Source organism: Chionomys nivalis, chromosome 24 (assembly GCF_950005125.1).
Source record: "Chionomys nivalis chromosome 24, mChiNiv1.1, whole genome shotgun sequence".
NCBI lineage: Eukaryota > Metazoa > Chordata > Mammalia > Rodentia > Cricetidae > Chionomys > Chionomys nivalis.
This window is the reverse complement of record NC_080109.1, coordinates 3,822,146-3,839,928: the sequence shown is the minus strand read 5'-3', so window position 1 is coordinate 3,839,928 and position 17,783 is coordinate 3,822,146.

The window sequence follows — 17,783 nt, the reverse complement described above, 5'->3', positions numbered from 1 at the left end:
TTAAACATGAAAATGAAAAGGTAAATGAGAATGGGGTGCAGAAATCATTCAACACCCAAGTTTCATTCTGAACCAGTTCAAGGGAAAAATCCTGCTGCCTGGGACCAGATCGTTCTTGCCTGTCAGGATAGGGATAGCTACATCCCAGGGCTCTCGGATGCCGCCCACTGATGCACCATGCAGCTTCAATGATCAGAATTATTCCTCCAAATTCCAAGGTTAGACCCTAAAATTTGTCTTTCTTCATTTAAGAGGAGACACTTGAACAAGTAGTTCCAACCGCAGGCTGGGTGTCCCTGTCTTCCCCCGATTATTGTGGCTCATTATCTTACCCAAAATTGTCCCCTAAAATAAACAGGACTATTTCTTTAAGATTGCTATAAAATCATTAGTAAGGAATATGGAGTGGTTGTCCCTCAAGTTGCCATGCTTTCAAAATTTGTTTCTGTTCTGCAGAACGATGTCTTCTGGACAAGAAAGACTACTTCATTCATGGATCCTCGGCAGCCGAGGCTGCTCACGAAAGAACTATATAGATCAACCCAGCCAGCATTCTATCATGGAGGTTCCTGAGTTCTCTTCCTTTGCTGAGGAGCTGGGATAGTTGATGACTTCTGGAGAAGAGAGTTTTCTCCGAGGATGTGGTTCCTAGTAGATTGTGCATGCTCTAGGAGACAGGCGCCCATCCAAGAGAATGTGGGAAGCCCAACCTGGAGTGGACAGCTTATTCAAAAAGAGAAAGCTGAAGGAGTTAGGAAGGCAGAGGTGCATCTAGGAGGCATGGGGGTGGGGTTAGGAGGTAAGGATGATCAAAATGCATTGTACAAAATTCCCAACGAATTAATAAAATATTTTATTTGTAAAAGTTTGTGTTCTAACATCTCCAGGCAAAGCAGATGTTCTCTTGACATTGTGTTTGCCCTTTCTCTGTTGTTGTTTGCTGTTTTTTGTCATCAAAGAGAGATAAACATGAGTGACATTAGCCACAGAGAACTTAGCAGCTTTCAATTTAGATATGAATGCTGCAAGGTGCCACCTTACTAGAGACTCCGGCCGGGAAGACTGATGGGAAGAGAAAGGTGGGTCTCAAAGTTGCTGCACCCACAGCCTGTAGGTGCCAGTTATCTCTGTAAATCAAAGTCTAAAATCACAAGCCCAGTCCTCAGACTTCCTTATTTTACAAATGAGTAGATCAGAACCAGCCAGAAGAGAAGACTACCCCATTAGCATCTCCAGTGAGGCAGAACAACCTCTCTTCTCTCTCACCCTGACTGAACACTCAAGCTATAACCTCCAAAGACTCCTAACCAAGTTGTGTGGCCTTTAGCATTTTGAATAAATTCAACTGTTTATTTTTAATCCCCGAAGTCTTCTCCCCTCACTTAAATGCTCTTCAGTTGGTTTTGCATCAGTGCTTCTCAATTCTACTTCCTCCTCCCTTTGGGGGTGGAGGAGGTTTTTCAGGTTGTTATTTCTTTGGTTCTTTAAGAATCTGACTAGCTTGGTGGAGTGGTACACACTTTTAACCCCAGCACTTGGGAAGAGACAAGTGGATCTCTGTTGGTTCAAGGCCAGCCTGTTCTACAAAGCGAGTTCCAGGACAGCCAGGTCTGTTACACAGAGAAACCCTGTTTTGAAAAAACAAAAGGAAACAAAAAAGGGAATCTAACTGCTAGAAGTTGCACTGAAGGTTGTTAGGAGCCGCTGTGCTGCTGAGGACGGGATGAGTCACTGAACCTAACTGCTGCTTGTACCGGCAGCTCATATTCACGGACATTTCTTCGTATCCATATCATCTTTGATGTTTTTGTGATGCTTTGAATGAGTCAGGCCTTATCATTTTCTTCTCCGAATTATTGCCTTGACATAGTTATATGGCTGAATAAGTCACCCTAGGAGCCACAAATGGGGCTCTCAAAAGTTGAAAGCCAGGTTTTCTCTCATCTGGGATACAGCAGGTCGCAGTAGGATGGTCAGCTCTGCTGGCTTGTCTGTGTTAGCAGTAAACATTTCTTGTTCTGATAATGCCCTCACCGCTGCCAACAAGCAACACAAAAGAACAAATCTGTGGTCTTATCTACTTCATATAACCTGGGAAAAAGTGTTCGTCGTTGACTTTTATAGGATCTCTGACTCGGTCATGATCATGGGATAAACTAGACATTATATAGACGTGTCTCTCCTGCCTGCCTATTCCCAAATACCCGGCAGCCACTTCCCAAACAGTTGACTCACAGGCCTAACCTTACTTATAAATGCCCGGCCAGTGCTCAGGCTTGTTACTGGTTAACGCACACATTTAATGTTAACCAATATTCCGTGTTGACGCTCTACCACGTGGCAGCACCTTTATTAACATGGCTCCCTCTGCGTTGGGCTGGCAACTCCTCTGACTCCTCCTTTCTCCTTCCTATCATCCTTAGTTTGACCACCCACCTATACTTCCTGCCTGGCTACTGGCCAGTCAGTGTTTTATTAAACTAATTAGAGCAACAAATCTTCACAGTGTGCAAGAGGATTATTCCACAGCACCTGGGCTCGACAGCCAATTGTCCACCATGCTTTACCACCAACACCAAAGCCACTGTGTCCTATGAAGAAAAAAGTACTAGGCAGGCCTGTTCAGAATAGCCTGAAAGGAAAGCCCACAAGCTAATCATAGAATCTTAACTCTGAATTTGCCTTTGCTTAGAAGGTACAAGGCTACCGGGGTGTAGTCATTGATTTGGGTTCTGCTTCGGTGACTTTTTCCATTGCTAAAAATAAAATCCCTGATGGAAGTGACATCGGAAGGAAAGGTCTGTTTTGGCTCCCAGTGTCAGAGGCTCCATCTGCCATGCAGCAAAGGCAAAGCAAGCATTTCAAGGCGGAAAGAACACCAGCCAGAGGTCCACATATCCCAGATAAACCAGGAAGCCGGGCAGGGGCGGGGAGGGGGGCAGGAACAGGACGTGATATAACTTCAAAGGTCCACTCCTAATGGCCAGCTTCTGACAGCTGGCTCCACATGCCAAAAACCATGAGCAGTGACCACTCCCCAAAGTGTTAATATGTGGAGAGCAAGAGCTGAAACCACGAACCTGCAGGGGACATCACAGATCCCAACCGCAACTGCTCTGTCTCGTTTGGTCTGATTTGGTGTGTTTGGTCTTGTGCAGTGTTGCTACTGTGTTGCTGCTACTGTTGTTTGGAGCCAGGGCCTTACTATGGAACTCAGCCTGGCCTAGAACTCATAACTCCTCTGCCTCCTGTCTCAAAGTGCTGGAATCACAGGTGTATATCACCACATTTGGGCTTTTTTAAAAAATGAACTGTCATTCAGCAAAAGCGAGTTGTTTAGGAAGAAGGGTTTTACTAAATTATGAACTATTTCAAGCATACAAAAATAATCTGCCCTTATGTAAGTATGAGGAATATTTCTGAAATGTTATATTAATGATATTAACATTTAAGGCCAGTACACTGTGATCATTATTTCTAGTCCTTTCGAATGATGTAAAATACTTCAAACCTGGTGCCAGTAGCCCAGTCTCTCTTTTCTCTCTCTTCAGGAGCAGTGTCTCTCTGAGGTGGGTCTGTCCCCGTGTGCTCTAGGTGTGAACTTTGTCACACACATGGGCTCCTCGTCATCCTGCCCGTGTGATCCCGTGTCACACACATGGACTCCTCATCCTTTATCTCAGTCCTTCAGCCTGCATTTGTATAAAGTGCAATTTACACAGCTCAATTTTAATACACATGCCCTACATATTGTCTGTACAAACAAAATCACTATCCTTATGATCACATTGACACTACCTTCCCAAATCAGAATATTTAAAAATATTAAATATTAATTAACTCAGTTAAAAAGCTCATGCTCTGCTTTTAGGACTGATTTCCTACGCGAGCCTCATTGTCCCTCACCCTACGGCTCCCACTTATTTCCCACAGATCTGCAAGTTCACCTTGTTAACATTGCAAAGAGGAACCCAAGAAAAACAATAAAAAAAGAATGGAGATGTTTCACCCAATTAATTTAGCATGGCTTTGTCTATTTCAGTAATAACTGATGCTTCTGATAAGTCAATTGTATATGTTTTTAGAGAAGCCATAAAAACAGTTTCGAAGAATTGTTCATGCACTGCATCCAATAAAAATCAGTCCACACTAAAAATGCTGCTACACAATTGAGAGCTTCAAATCTGGCATATGGTCCAACATCCAGAGAATCACATGACAAAGAGCCACTGCATCCCTCCCAAAAGTTAATGGGCCCAAATCTGTGTTTTCTTCATTCAGCCGTATTTTGTGGTCACCTGGCCTTTGAGCACATGAGTGTGCCTTTATCCACATTAAATCAAAGTGCCCTTTCCAGAAGCAGGGCTAAAGCTCTGTATTTATTAGTGGCGCTGATGCAGGAGGCCTGAGATCTTGGCAAATAGCGGCTCTCCAGTAAAACAGGACAAATTTGATTTTGAGACCGATGGTTCAATGTTCCTTCCTTTCAAAATAGTTCATCAGTCACTGCAAAGGTAGATTTGAGGATGACAGAGCGCTCTGTCTATATGGAAATAGTAACGCTAATGTTCCGCTCAATGTTGTAAGCAGACCAACACTGGTGTATTTGCTAACCAACTAAATTCAGCATTTTAGAGGAAAATGTAGTGTGGTCCTAAGAACAAACCTGCTAGTTATGTGTGTTTTCTGTGTGTCAGTTTCTTCTTATTTAACACAATAATCATGGGAAGAAGTACCCATAAGTAAGCCTACTTCTCAGTAGTATTAACAAACTCAAGCTATTGTTGTCTTCACACCAAACACTGCACAGAAAAGTCTCTATTCTTCCTAATAAAAAGCTTCTCTACTATTATGGGTCCCCTTCAGCGTCCACCTGCCCCATCGCCAATCCCATTTCATTTCCCCTTCATTATTGACCTTCACCTAGAATTGTACAGAGGATCCACATGTCTGCTGATTCGAACACTGTTTCTCTTATGTTCCGTAATGCTTCCTGTACCTGCATTCCTTTTAAACCCCATCTCACAGCTACAAGCAGGAACACCACCCAACAAACACACGTGTTGGTGGCTGCTTACCAAGGCATGCCATTCTCTCACGTTGGTTCCCCTTGGAAAGGAACAACGGGTGTCATTTGGAGCTTTCAGGTAACAAAAATCCACACACGTGTCCCTTATAACTACTCTAGGGTCATAATCACTCACCCATTCAATTGAGAGCTGAGAAGTTAGAGATGCGCTGGAGAGATGACTCCATGGTTACAACCATCTGTTGCTCTTACGGAGGACCTATGCTTGGTCCCCAACACCTATGGTGAGCAGTCCACAACTGCCTATAATTCTAGCTCTCAAGAGATTCGATGCCTCTGGCCTCAAAGAACATCTGCATTCACATGCATGTACTCACATATAAACACGCCCATACACATAACTGTAAATAAATAACTTTAAAATAGAAATTAGCGATTCAACCAAAGCCACATCTTTGCAAAGGGACCCATAACTGGAAATAGGACATACAGCAAAATATGTCATAAAGGTATTGTCATGACAGGCAGCTTATTAGACCTTGGACTTAGCGTTGTTCGCACTCCTGATTTCTCCAATGTTCTTAGTCATGACTCCTTTTCTTCTAGTCTACAGCCTCACAGGCTCCCACCAACTCACACGCTATTTTATGATTTGCATCATATATTTCACCGTACAGAAAATGCCAGAGAACTTTCCTTCATAATGCACCCCAGACTCAGCTTTCCCAGGGCACCCCACATTTCCTCACTTCAGATGTACTCCAGGGCAGTCTCTCTAAAATTCTCTTTCTTCTGAGCTCTCATCCAGAGACCACTTCTCACAGGGTCTGCTGTTTTTTAAAGTATACCAGAAAGATCTGAAGTACCAAACTTTGATTTCCTTTAGGTCAGTTTGAAAGAAATATTGTCATTCCAATATCTCCTCATGTTTCCAAACATCTGAATCTCTTCCATACTGTGAGTGGTTACTCATTTAATTAAAAACCTCAAACACATACAGTCAGCAAGGAGACACAGGTCTAGTCACACCCAGGAATGATCTTGGGCCGACAGATGGGTATGTAGGACTCCATGTCAACGTGAAAACTGTTTTATCATTACAGAAAATAAACCAAAACTTGTGATTGAATTATCACCTTCATGGACTTTTGAGAATTCTTATAAACAGAAAAATGGATTTCTAAGAAAGTCTTAGGGCTTCTTTGAAAGCAGAGCAGAGACAAGGACGTGGGTAGAGGCTCTTTGTATGAGAATGTGAGAGCATGCAGGGCTGAGGGAGGGAACAGAATGAGGTAGAGTTCTGTGACAGAAAAGGGCCAAACGCCTCAGGAAGTGTGCAGACGCTCACCCTCATCAATGAAGACAATATATGCCGTCATCAGAGCTAGAGGCCTCTAGGACAAGGCACTGGGCACTCATACAGATAGTAACAAGAAAGATGAGATACTGCAGAAGAAAGAAAATACTTCCAAGGGAGGAACTGGGCTAGAAAAAAGAGGACGTTTAGATGCACAATAGGAAAGGCTGTACAAAGGAAACGTTGTATTCCATAGGATTTAGGAGTCGTCATACAGCGTGGAACATCCTGCACAAGCCGTGGTTTATGTAATACATGCAATTTAATATCTCATTCTCATTTTAAATCTCTTCCCAGGGCTATGTGTTTAGTATTTGTGATGCTCGATGTTAGTTGTCAATAGGATCTAGAATCACCCCGGAGACAGGTCTCCTGTCATGCCTGCGGAGAGTTGTCTTGACTGCATTCCTTGAGGCGGGAGGTGGGAAGACACTACTCCCCGGATGAGTCCTGGGTGGCATAGGTGGAGAAAAGGAGCCGAGTGGCACATGCACTCATTCCTGTCTGTTTCCAGCATGTAGGTGCCCTTGACCAGCAGTGAGAAGCTCTTGCTGCTTGGATTCCCTACCAAAAATGAACCTTCTTCTCTCAAAGTGTTTTTGTCAGAGTATTTTATCACAGCAAGCAAAACAGGAACTAACTATGACAATATGTAACAGGGTCCCCCAAACCTTAGTAGGCTCTGAAACCTTAGCATACCTGACTCCATGATGGCTGTGAATTTACTGTCAGGCCATAAATCTCAGCAGATAGATAGCATCACTTGCCAAAACTAAAGCAAAGGACTAATCTATTGAAGTCCGTACAGTTCTGGGAAAGTCTCAAACACACTAACCTTGCTTTTTAGCTTCTGCAGCTCTGCTTCTATCTGACTGTTCTTATTAACTGAAGTGTGTCAATCCAGAACATGGTTTTTATGCTTAAAAAAGCTCATCACGAGAAAGGCTCAGGGCTACACTGGGATCCCAAACACCTGGTGTGTTTGGCAGCTGTTGAATAAAGACTTTCTATTTGGTTTAAACTCGTATCTGAGCCATCTTCTCTAGTGACTATCCCACAATAAATACCATAAGAACCAGAACTGTAACTTTGTTAACTTAGATTGCCTGTGTACCTATACTGTTCTAACTGGTGGTGCGTGTGTGAGGCGTGTGTATGTGAGAGTGTGTGTTGTGTTGTGTGTGTGTGTGTTGGGGGGGTGTGTTGGGGGAGTATTCTCAACCTTCCTCTTTGTCAACTGGTATTCTACATACATTAGTTTTCTAGCCTTTGTGTGGGGCCTCAGACCTTGCTCTTAGTCTCACTCTTCTGCCTCAGAGAAACTTTGACCTACCATACTTCCATCCCCACTTAACAGTAAGAGCTGATCCACCTGCCTACACTTTAGCAAGAGCTCTGAGGCAGAGAAACAGAGGAAGTAGTGGCCAACTTGTTTAGCTCAAAAAGATTACAGTGTCCCCGGATTCACTGGGCCCTGTAAGATTCATATAGTTTTAATTGTGATATTACTAATTTTGAGATTGGTATTTGTGTTAGACTTTCATTTCATATATTATTCATTGGTAAATAATAGTCATATATACTTAAAACGACAATGTTTCGATCTAAGGAATGACTCTGGATTAAATTAGCTCATCAGTAACTTCAGGAGCATGTTCTTGTGTGAGAATATTGGTGCTTTTGGTCCTTATTGTCTGAAGTATTTTAAGGTTCAAATACTTTAGCTGAATGGTTCAAACAACCTTAAACCCTCAAAAATTGAAATAAGAGCAAGTAACTGCAACTCTGCTCAAAACTCTGCTTTCCAAACACCTGCAGAGGATTCCAAGAATTTCAGTTCCCTGAAACTGGTAATGTGTGTCCTGACATCAGACACACCAGCTTGGTGCACAGAGAGTGGAACCAGCACACCACAGAGCAAGCGGTAAATCACAGGAACAGCCGAGTGGAATAGAGAGCCCAGTGGTATCAAGAGGTATCTGTCGATTCCGCCTGATCAAGAGTCAACAATTTCCTGGTAAAATGAAACTACAGATTCACACTGGAATCGGTGAAGTCATGTATTCACCGCCATCCATCCAGCTACTTCATTAACTCTTCAATATTCTGATTCCAGAACGTGGGCTTGTACTTCAAAATTAATTTGGAGTTTTTCCTTATAATGTTCAAATCAAGAATGATTCCTGGCACTGGCAAAAAAAATAAGTAAATAAAGGATTTTGAATGTTCTCCAGAATAAATGAGTGAAATAAGCTGCCCCCCCCCATGAAAGACTGCCTCACCAACGCTTTCTGTGTGTCTATCCACTACTACCAATATTTCATAATATACCGAATCCCGTGTACTAGCTATCCTCCACCATCTCCAGCTTCTAAGCAGCACCAAGGGGATTTCTTGAAGTTGAGGTAAACAATTTCTTCTGACCCTGGCATGACAATTGTCACAGTAGAGCAAAATTGGCTGGGTTGAACTTCAAAATAACCTTGGGTCATCACTATAGCAATGAAATAAGCAGAATACAGAAAGCTAAGCATGCAATGACGGTGGCAGGCTAGTGATAGTCTCTATTAACATGGGGGAGGCCTTCCTCTGAGATTTCAGCCATTTTCTTCTCTCTGGTCCCTCTCCCCAAATGCATGCAGTCTTGGGAGCGTGTAGAATGTAGGAGGAAGTGCTAGCTGCCTCCATTCTGAGTACAACTGCAGAGGCCGTATCCCTCTGCATCTTCCTGTACTTGGAGCACATCCCAGCCAGCATCATCCATGTGGCATTTAACATTTACTCCTCCAAGTAAAAAAAGATGCCTCTTATAGACTTAGCAAGATAGGCTGCGTACATTGTAGAATAGTCCCAAGTGTTTATCAAGCACACCAAGCCAAGGAAGAGCGCAGCAACCTCAAACAGACCACCTATTACATGATCAAGGACCAAGAGGTAGAGAACCCCTAACTGTCCCTGTGGCTTCAGCTCAGTTCAGCCTGCACTGCTGATACGCATTAATTATCCACATTGTCATCCCTCTGTCTGTCGGTCTATGACTAGTCCCGGCTGTAAACTTCATCTCTAAAATCCCTTTAAGAACCCCCATGTTTCTGAACATACCTCTACAGTTCTTTCAGTGTTGAGGGGAAGCTCAGGCCTGCAACCCTAAAGGTCCTGCAGATCAATGATATTTTTTCCAACATTTTTGACCCATAGTGGGTTCAACATATAAATTCAAACCTAAGGGCATAGAGACCTGAGCCTGCGAGGTAGTCACGCAGGCACAATCCTGAGTACACAAATGGGTGAACTGTGGCCTTGTTCAGGAATATCTCAGCTATGCTCTGCTGGGACTGAGGATACAATCAATTTGTAGAATAACAACTAAAATCCCACAATGAAGACTTGGAACGAAATTTGCCATTGAAGAGCTACATTTTAATTCAATTCTATGTAAAGACTGTGACATCAGACTCTTCTCTACGAAGTGAAGTCTAGATTTTCAAAGAGCAGCTAAGACAAGCAGGCACCCTTAGGGGTGAACCCACCTTCAAAACTATTTTGGATAAAGAAACCAAGTGTTTCAATAAAGTATCCCTGCCTGCAAACGTTGACAAATGCTAGTGGAAACACTGAGTTCTGCAAAGTGATCTCATTCTCCTGCGTGAATCAAGACAATGCAAGACGCTGAAGACTGATGCAGTGATTTCCTGGAAAGAATCAAGCGGAAGGTGTTTTGCGGGGTGAGAACTCACTAACCACACTTGAGAAACATTCCTTGCAGAGGGAGACAAAGAACGGGAGGAAGAGTAATGTTTTGTTCGGACCATCACAGGCACATGTGCACAGCTAGAGAGAGACGGCATCAAGTGGGAAAATTCTGCAAAGGGTTTTGGGTGTTGAGTAGAAGTTCAAGCTTTATTCTAAGCGTGATGGTAAGTAAATTACAGTCCTAACCGCGGCAGCTGAAGATACGACCCAATATGCACTTACACTAATTTGAGCAGAGAAACGAAGGCCTTTTCTGTTCACTACTATCACGATGGAGGGTTTTTGTTGTTGTTTTGTTTTTTAAATCAATAGCTGTGGACTTTGGAGAGATAGTTCAATTCCATGGAAGCCTCTGCTTTGAAATCTGTCACTGAGAAACACACCGAAAAATACTCTCAGTGACTTCATGTCACTTAGCAGCGTGCAATATGAAAGCAACTCCTCCTGCAGCCACTTTGTTTTGAATGATTATGCTTTAGAGAGTCCCATTAGGTAGTTCAGACAGGCTTGGAACTACGTTCTTTCTGTCTCAGAGTCCTGTGTGCTGGAATTGTATGCGTAGACCACCTATCCCTCTTGGCTTCTAACTTAAACTGAAAACCAAACTATATAATTAGATATGAAGCATTTCGAAGGAAAAGGTGAATAAATTTAATTTTCTAAGGAAAACTGTCAAACATCCCATCCCTACACTTCCACCTCATTAAAATTTTGTATATTGAGATCTTTAACCCTAAGGTGTTGGTGCCAGAGGTGAACTCTCTAGGAAATACTTCATTCATAAGGGTAGAACTTCATGATGGGAACACTCGCTCTCTTTGTTTCCCTGCTTCTGCCAGCATGAGATTGCTGGGAAATTTTCAATTCTTTGGGGTGTATTATCTCAGTAGTCAGATAGCCAAAATGAAGGACACAAATAACTCCACAGGGTAGCTTCATTCCTGCCAAGATGCTTACAATCCAAAACTGCTACACACTAATTTTCAACAAGAATTTTGGAAGAGACACAAACACTCAACTCAGCAGATGGTGGAGTGTTTCAGTGAGATGGCCAGAGAGCTAAAGGAATTTACTTTAGCTCTTTAAATTTTAATTTACACTTTAGAAAAAGTATAAATTTCCTGGTATCATTCCACATTGTATATACACATCGAATTATCACACAGCACCCCACAACGAGTATAAATAGACATTCATCTTAATAATTTAAAATAACAAATACTTTGGGATTTATTTTTTGTGTGGGTCTTACAATGTAATCAAGGTTGGCCTGGTTCTCCCAATCCTCCTGCCTCAACCTTCAAAGTACCAGGCTCTGAGATTACTTTCATGGGTCAACACACCTAGTCAAACACCTGTTTTCTTCTTTCTATTTGACACATCAATTCTCCTTTGGGAAGCAGGGCACTTTGATATTTGAATCCAATTTAATGAAAATATACCCAAGAGAAAAAGTAAACAACATCAAATTAAAATATCCCTGTAGATGCTACAAAACGTGATGCCCACGACAGCAAACTCACTGGAATTCCTGTTTCCCTCAGTTTGCGGAACACTGGCAACTAAAAAGCTACTTCTTACTTCCGAGTAATGCCTGGTTTCCTTGGTTACTGGGTCCACCTTTTGTCACAGCCTTCTTGAAAGCACATTTCCAGGAAGGAAGCAAGGTTTTTTCCCTCATGACTCAGTCGTCAAATACACCACATCCTGAGCAGTTTTAAAAACAACACTAATGTAAGGGACAGAAAGAAGACAATACAATGAGATTCCTTCCCAATGATCCCTGCTCCTTCCTAGACCCTGGCCATTGTCTCAGCTGTGATAACCTTTAATCGCCTTTATTCTATCATGAAATTAAAATGAAATTTGCATACATAAACTATCCCAGGCAGAACTTTTTAACTGTATAAACACAGCAGGGCTCGGTTTATCCCCATAGGCTTTAACATTTGAATTGTTCTTTGTAGATTAGAAACATGTTTACTGGTTATGGGCTCTGAGAGTCAGAGGGGATCTTAAAATCTACTTAACTCAATTCCATAGCCTCATTTGATGCACTACAAGATGTCATGCAAGTCATATTATTCCCACTTTCTTCTCCACTGAGGGCACAGACATGCTCAGATGTTCTCTGGATCAGCATGGGAAAGTGGAGAGTGTGAACTCACAGTATGATTCACATCTGACAGCTTCACACTGTCAGTGACTGTGGTGTGCCTAACGGGGAAAGCAGTGTACACTCCAGAGAATTCCCCTTCCTTAACTCTTTATTCCCTTATTTGTCTTTTGGCTGATTTTAGCTTGTTTTTGCCTTTTGTGTTTTTGTTTTGTTTTGTTTTGTTTTGTTTTGTTTTTTTTTTCCAGAAGGAAAGCTTTGGATACCATCAAAATTGACAAAGATTAGTTTCAAACAGAAGAGACTTCATGATTAGGAGAGGTGATAGTTTCGTCAAACAGCATGGCCATTCAAACTAAACTAACTTACAAATCTAATAAATGACTTTCATTTGATCAGATATAACCTGCCAGAAAGGGAAACTCCCCCAAAGTTAGGGTTGGGGCAGGGTTTTGTTCTGTCTTTCCGGGAGAATAAAGATATTCCACTAAAGAATTTAAAGACTATTGGACAAATAAGACATCTGAAAAAGAGGGACAATCATCCAGAGAAAATGTTCCAAGAAAGAGTAAATTGACCTACTGGTATAACATATTTCCAACAGGATAAAATTTTATAAATATTCCCAAATGTTTGTTTCTGATATTCTCTACAGGCTTATATGGCAAATAGTCTTTTTGTAATGCTAATTCTATTAAAAATTAAATCTACCTTTGGAGTTGGAACATGGCTCTCTCTTTCTCTAAACTCAAGTATGCTTGTAAAAGGAAAACCCAAAATCTCTGTCTCTGTCAGAAGAGCCACTGGAAAGGGACGGGAGGAAACGGGATTAGGGGAGCTCTGTCTCTGTCAGAAGAGCCACTGGAAAGGGACGGGAGGAAACGGGATTAGGGGAGCTCTGTCTCTGTCAGAAGAGCCACTGGAAAGGGACGGGAGGAAACGGGATTAGGGGAGCTCTGTCTCTGTCAGAAGAGCCACTGGAAAGGGACGGGAGGAAACGGGATTAGGGGAGTGTCCTATTGGCACTGATCTCACGACCCTTTCATTTCATTTTTACTCTTTGAAACTTTTCTTAAGGTTATAAATATTATCTCAAAATTTATAAGATTTATATATTTAAACTTTTGTCATGATATTAATGGTCCTCCCGAATTCTACTTTCAGCATCTGGCTGGGACTGCGATCCACCTGCAATTGTGAGAAACAGATCTCTGAGGGACAAGGACCTAATCCAGGTCTGAATCCCCGTTCTGTGACCTCCTGTCTGCATAACCTTCATCGGCCTGTCCCTGTTTCCTCACTGATGCGCTGGTTAAGGCTCCTACCTCACATATCTGTGCCACTCTCCCCAGCTCTGCATCTGCTCATCTCTGCCCCACCCTCTGCTGGCCTCTCAGAACTCCATTGCAGAGCAACCCAATAGGAAGGCAGTTGAGGAGACCAGAAGGAAAGTTCAGTAAGTGTTCTGATGGGGTGTTCCTCCTGTCTGTCCCTCCCCCTGTGAGTCTTCTATTCAAGCAAACTTAGAACCAGCTGCTCCTCCTCGTAGTACCAGCTTGGAATTGGGTGTCCCTTTTATGTCACAAGCTGACAATAACTTCCCAGGGAGTGCTACTTCTAAAGCCTTCTGGCATTCTTTGAGTTGTCTGTACCTCTATATATAGTTCCTTCAAAAATCCTAGCTGAGCACTGAAGACAGAGCTCCGTGGTACAGCACATTCACAGTAAGCACAGGCCCCTTGATCTCTAGCACTGCAAAAAGGAATCTGTAATTGTAGCTAGTGCTATCATGAGTTCTCACATTGCAACCTTCTGTACTTTGGGGGGAAAAGACATAGTCATAGCAAAAGACAGAGCCATCATGGAAGACTCTTTTAAAAGGAAGTCCCAAGCCAGACTTGAGACAGAAACACTGCGAACCCAATGCAGAGAGTCACGGCAAGCTCATGTTCTGTGCTGTCTGAGATGGCCAGATACAGATTCTTGATCCTTATCTAGATCCACCCCCAAGATATCCTGGAAGGCTAAGAAATGGGAGTCTGCACTTTAGCAGACAGTGTGTGGTACTTGTTATGCACACAGCGTCTTGAGAACCACTGGACCACAGAGAGTGGAGATGCGGACTGATGGAAGCGGTTATGCTGCAGGACAGAGCTTGTGCGTCCTAATACTGGATGTGGAAAATCACTGCTCTCCGTATGTCATCCTGGAAGGAGTGTGGTGAAGTCGAGCTAGGAAGTAGGAAAATCTAATTGTCACATTAGGTTAGGTAAAAAATGGTGATGAGACTAATAGGGACAGGGGAGGAGAGGACAGAACCGAGGAGGTAGAGTCAGCAGGACCGACTGCACAGCTGAGGAAGTGACCAGCAGTATTGCTCTAGACAGCGGGGACCCCTTTCTCCATAAGACACAGCAAGTGTCGGCAAGGTGAGATTTCCATACAAAAGTACTTAACAGGTACGAGGTAATAACAATCATGGAAATGGTGTCATCTTAGTATTCTCCAGAATTTCATTTTTGACTCATTCTATGGGTTTTACTGCAATTCTCCAAAACTGATATAAAAAAGCCTTTCCTATACTGTGATTGAATTTACAGGGACATGGAAATAAGATCAAGTGAGGTTTATAAAGATGGGAGCCTATCAAAAATATAACGGTGTATTGTCCTTTCTCTTCTCCCCACTCCTTCCCTCACCTCTCCTTCCTTACCCCTCAGCACCTGGGTCCTTATCTCAAATCCTTTAGATGCTTCTGCCCATCATATAAGGATGAGCAAGAAGGGGGACAGCTATAGGGCAGGCAAAGACCACCCCCAGAAACTGCCTCTACATGAGACACCCCAGCTTTAAGAACTTTGGAAAAAATAAGCATCTGTGCTGGGAGCCACATGGTTTATGGTTTCTGTTGCAGCAGCCAAGCAGACTCCTTCAGTCCACTTCCCTTCTCCTTCTAACTACAATGCAGTAGAGGAAAGAATCCTTGGAGGCTATGGGCCGACTAGCCTGTCCTCTGCAGCAGCACACCGCAAGACACTGTCTCAAACAAAATGGAAAATGGGGGCCAGAAGTCTAAGTTATCATTGACTTCTATACACATGTAATGGCATCATGACACATACACACACACGCACAGAAACACACACGGACACACACAGAGACACAAACACATTGTAACACAAATTCTAATTGTTCTTAATAAATAAAACACAGAGTCAGATATTAGGGTATGGCAGCTGAGTGATCAGAGAAGCAGTGCAGCCCACCACTAGAGAGTCATTTCACCTCTACCAGTGCTCGGACTGAAGGGGTGATCCTGTCCTCAGACTGTCTACTCAGTCTACATCCTCAGACTTTCTTGAGCTCCTGTCTCCTTCAGCCTTATGTTCCTTTCTCTGCCCAGCCATATCACTCCTGTCTCCACTTCCCTAGTGCTGGGATTAAAGGTATAGGATCCCAAGTACTGGGATCACCTTTGTGTGAACTCTCTCTTTTAGACAGATTTAATCTCCTGTAGCACAGGGTGGCCTCGAACAAACAGAGATCCCACTACCTCTGTCTCCCAAATCCTGGGATTAGAGGTGTGTGTCACCAATCCCTGGCCTCTAGTGGCTTAGCTCTGCACTCTGATCTTCAGGCAAGCTTTATTTGTTAAAATGCAAACAAAACATCACAACACATACACATGCAAAAATTTTCTTTTAAAGAAGTTTTCTTAAAAAATTACTTGTAATACCTAAAAAGACTTAACTAAATACTTATCCAACCATTACTTAAATAAAGAATAATATACCCATCTGTGGAATATTACACAGTTTCTAAAATGTTACCAAATTAAATTAAAGGTATCCATAATACTGTATATAATGAGAACAGGACAGGCTATGATACAATATGCAGGGAACTATTTGTGTCATGTATATGTGTACAAAATATGCTATTAATAAATATGAGGCCGGGCGGTGGTGGCGCACGCCTTTAATCCCAGCACTTGGGAGGCAGAGGCAGGTGGATCTCTGTGAGTTCGAGACCAGCCTGGTCTACAGAGCTAGTTCCAGGACAGGCTCCAAAACCACAGAGAAACCCTGTCTCGAAAAACCAAAAATAAATAAATAAATAAATAAATAAATAAATAAATAAGAGAAGGATTACATTTGCCTGCTAAAGTGACTAAGACTGACTTTTTACTTTACCAGTCTCATAGTCTTTCTTAAATAAATACTATACTAGAATGTATGTGTGTGTGTGTGTGTGTGTGTGTGTGTGTGTGTGTGTGTGTTTTAAAACTGGGTGGTGGTGGCACACGCCTTTAATCCCAGCACCTGGGAGGCAGAGGCCAGCCTGATCTACAAGAGCTAGTTCCAGAACAGGCTCCAACGATACGGAGAAATCCTGTCTTGAAAAAACAAAAAAGAAAGAAAACAAATATATATTAAAGAAGTAAAAATAACTACTATTAAGTAGTTTAACTCCTGTTTGAGTGCTCTCATAGCGAGATACATAAAAGAGATTTTTCACTTGAAAAAAAAAGCATTACTCTTACCTCAAGTAACAAGTCACTTGATTGTATTAGTTACTCTTTTATGATATAATAAAACACCATAAGTTTGTAAGGGAACTTATAAAAGAAAGTGTTTAACTGGGCTTATGGTTTTACATTCATGAACTAGAACAAAGGAGTGATAGAAGGAAAAGCCAAGAGCTCACATCTCTGTGCATAAGCAAGGGGAGAAGGCACACTGAAAATGGTAAGAGTCTTTCGAAATCTCAGAGCCCATCCTCAGTGACACTCCCACTTCAGCAAGGCCACACCTCCTCATCTTTCCCAAACAGTTCCACCAACTAGGGACCAGGTATTCAAACATAGGAGCCTATTGGTCCATGCTCATTCAGACCACCATATTGTTCATGGAGATAAGATAATGGAATTTATTTCTATTGCCCCAACTACTAAAGCGGGATATGGTTGGTCTGCATATGATGTGATCATGTGTGCCGCAGACCACTGCAGGTGTAGGATTCATGGTTTCAGATCTGTTATCTGGGTATCACCTTTGGGAAATGAACCCCTGAAGAATCAGCCCAGGATACTCCTGCTCTGAAGAAAACAAGTAGTTGCTTCTCTCCTGTCCTTAATTGTAGATACCGTGTCCAACTGTACACGACTATCTCGGCGGTGGAAGACAGTGAGACTCCTCAGGGCAGGGGGATCCAGAGCCTGGACTGATGCTTTCTGAAAATGTGTAAATTATTAGCATAAAGCCCTATTGCACCAACACCTCCTACCTCCCAGCTCCTTAAAAGCAGTTTTGAGGTGCGGGCAGGAAACACTGCAAAATCAATGCCAGATTAGCTGCCTCTAATTAACCAGGAATTCTGCAGTACTGCAAAACCCACCCCAGAAAAATTCAGTTTCTGATCCAAAAAGGGAACAGACCCTAGAGGAGCAAAGATAACAAGAGGTTGAACAAAAAAAGGCCACTAAGTAACTCTGAATTAACGTGATTTGAATGACCTTATTGAAGCAA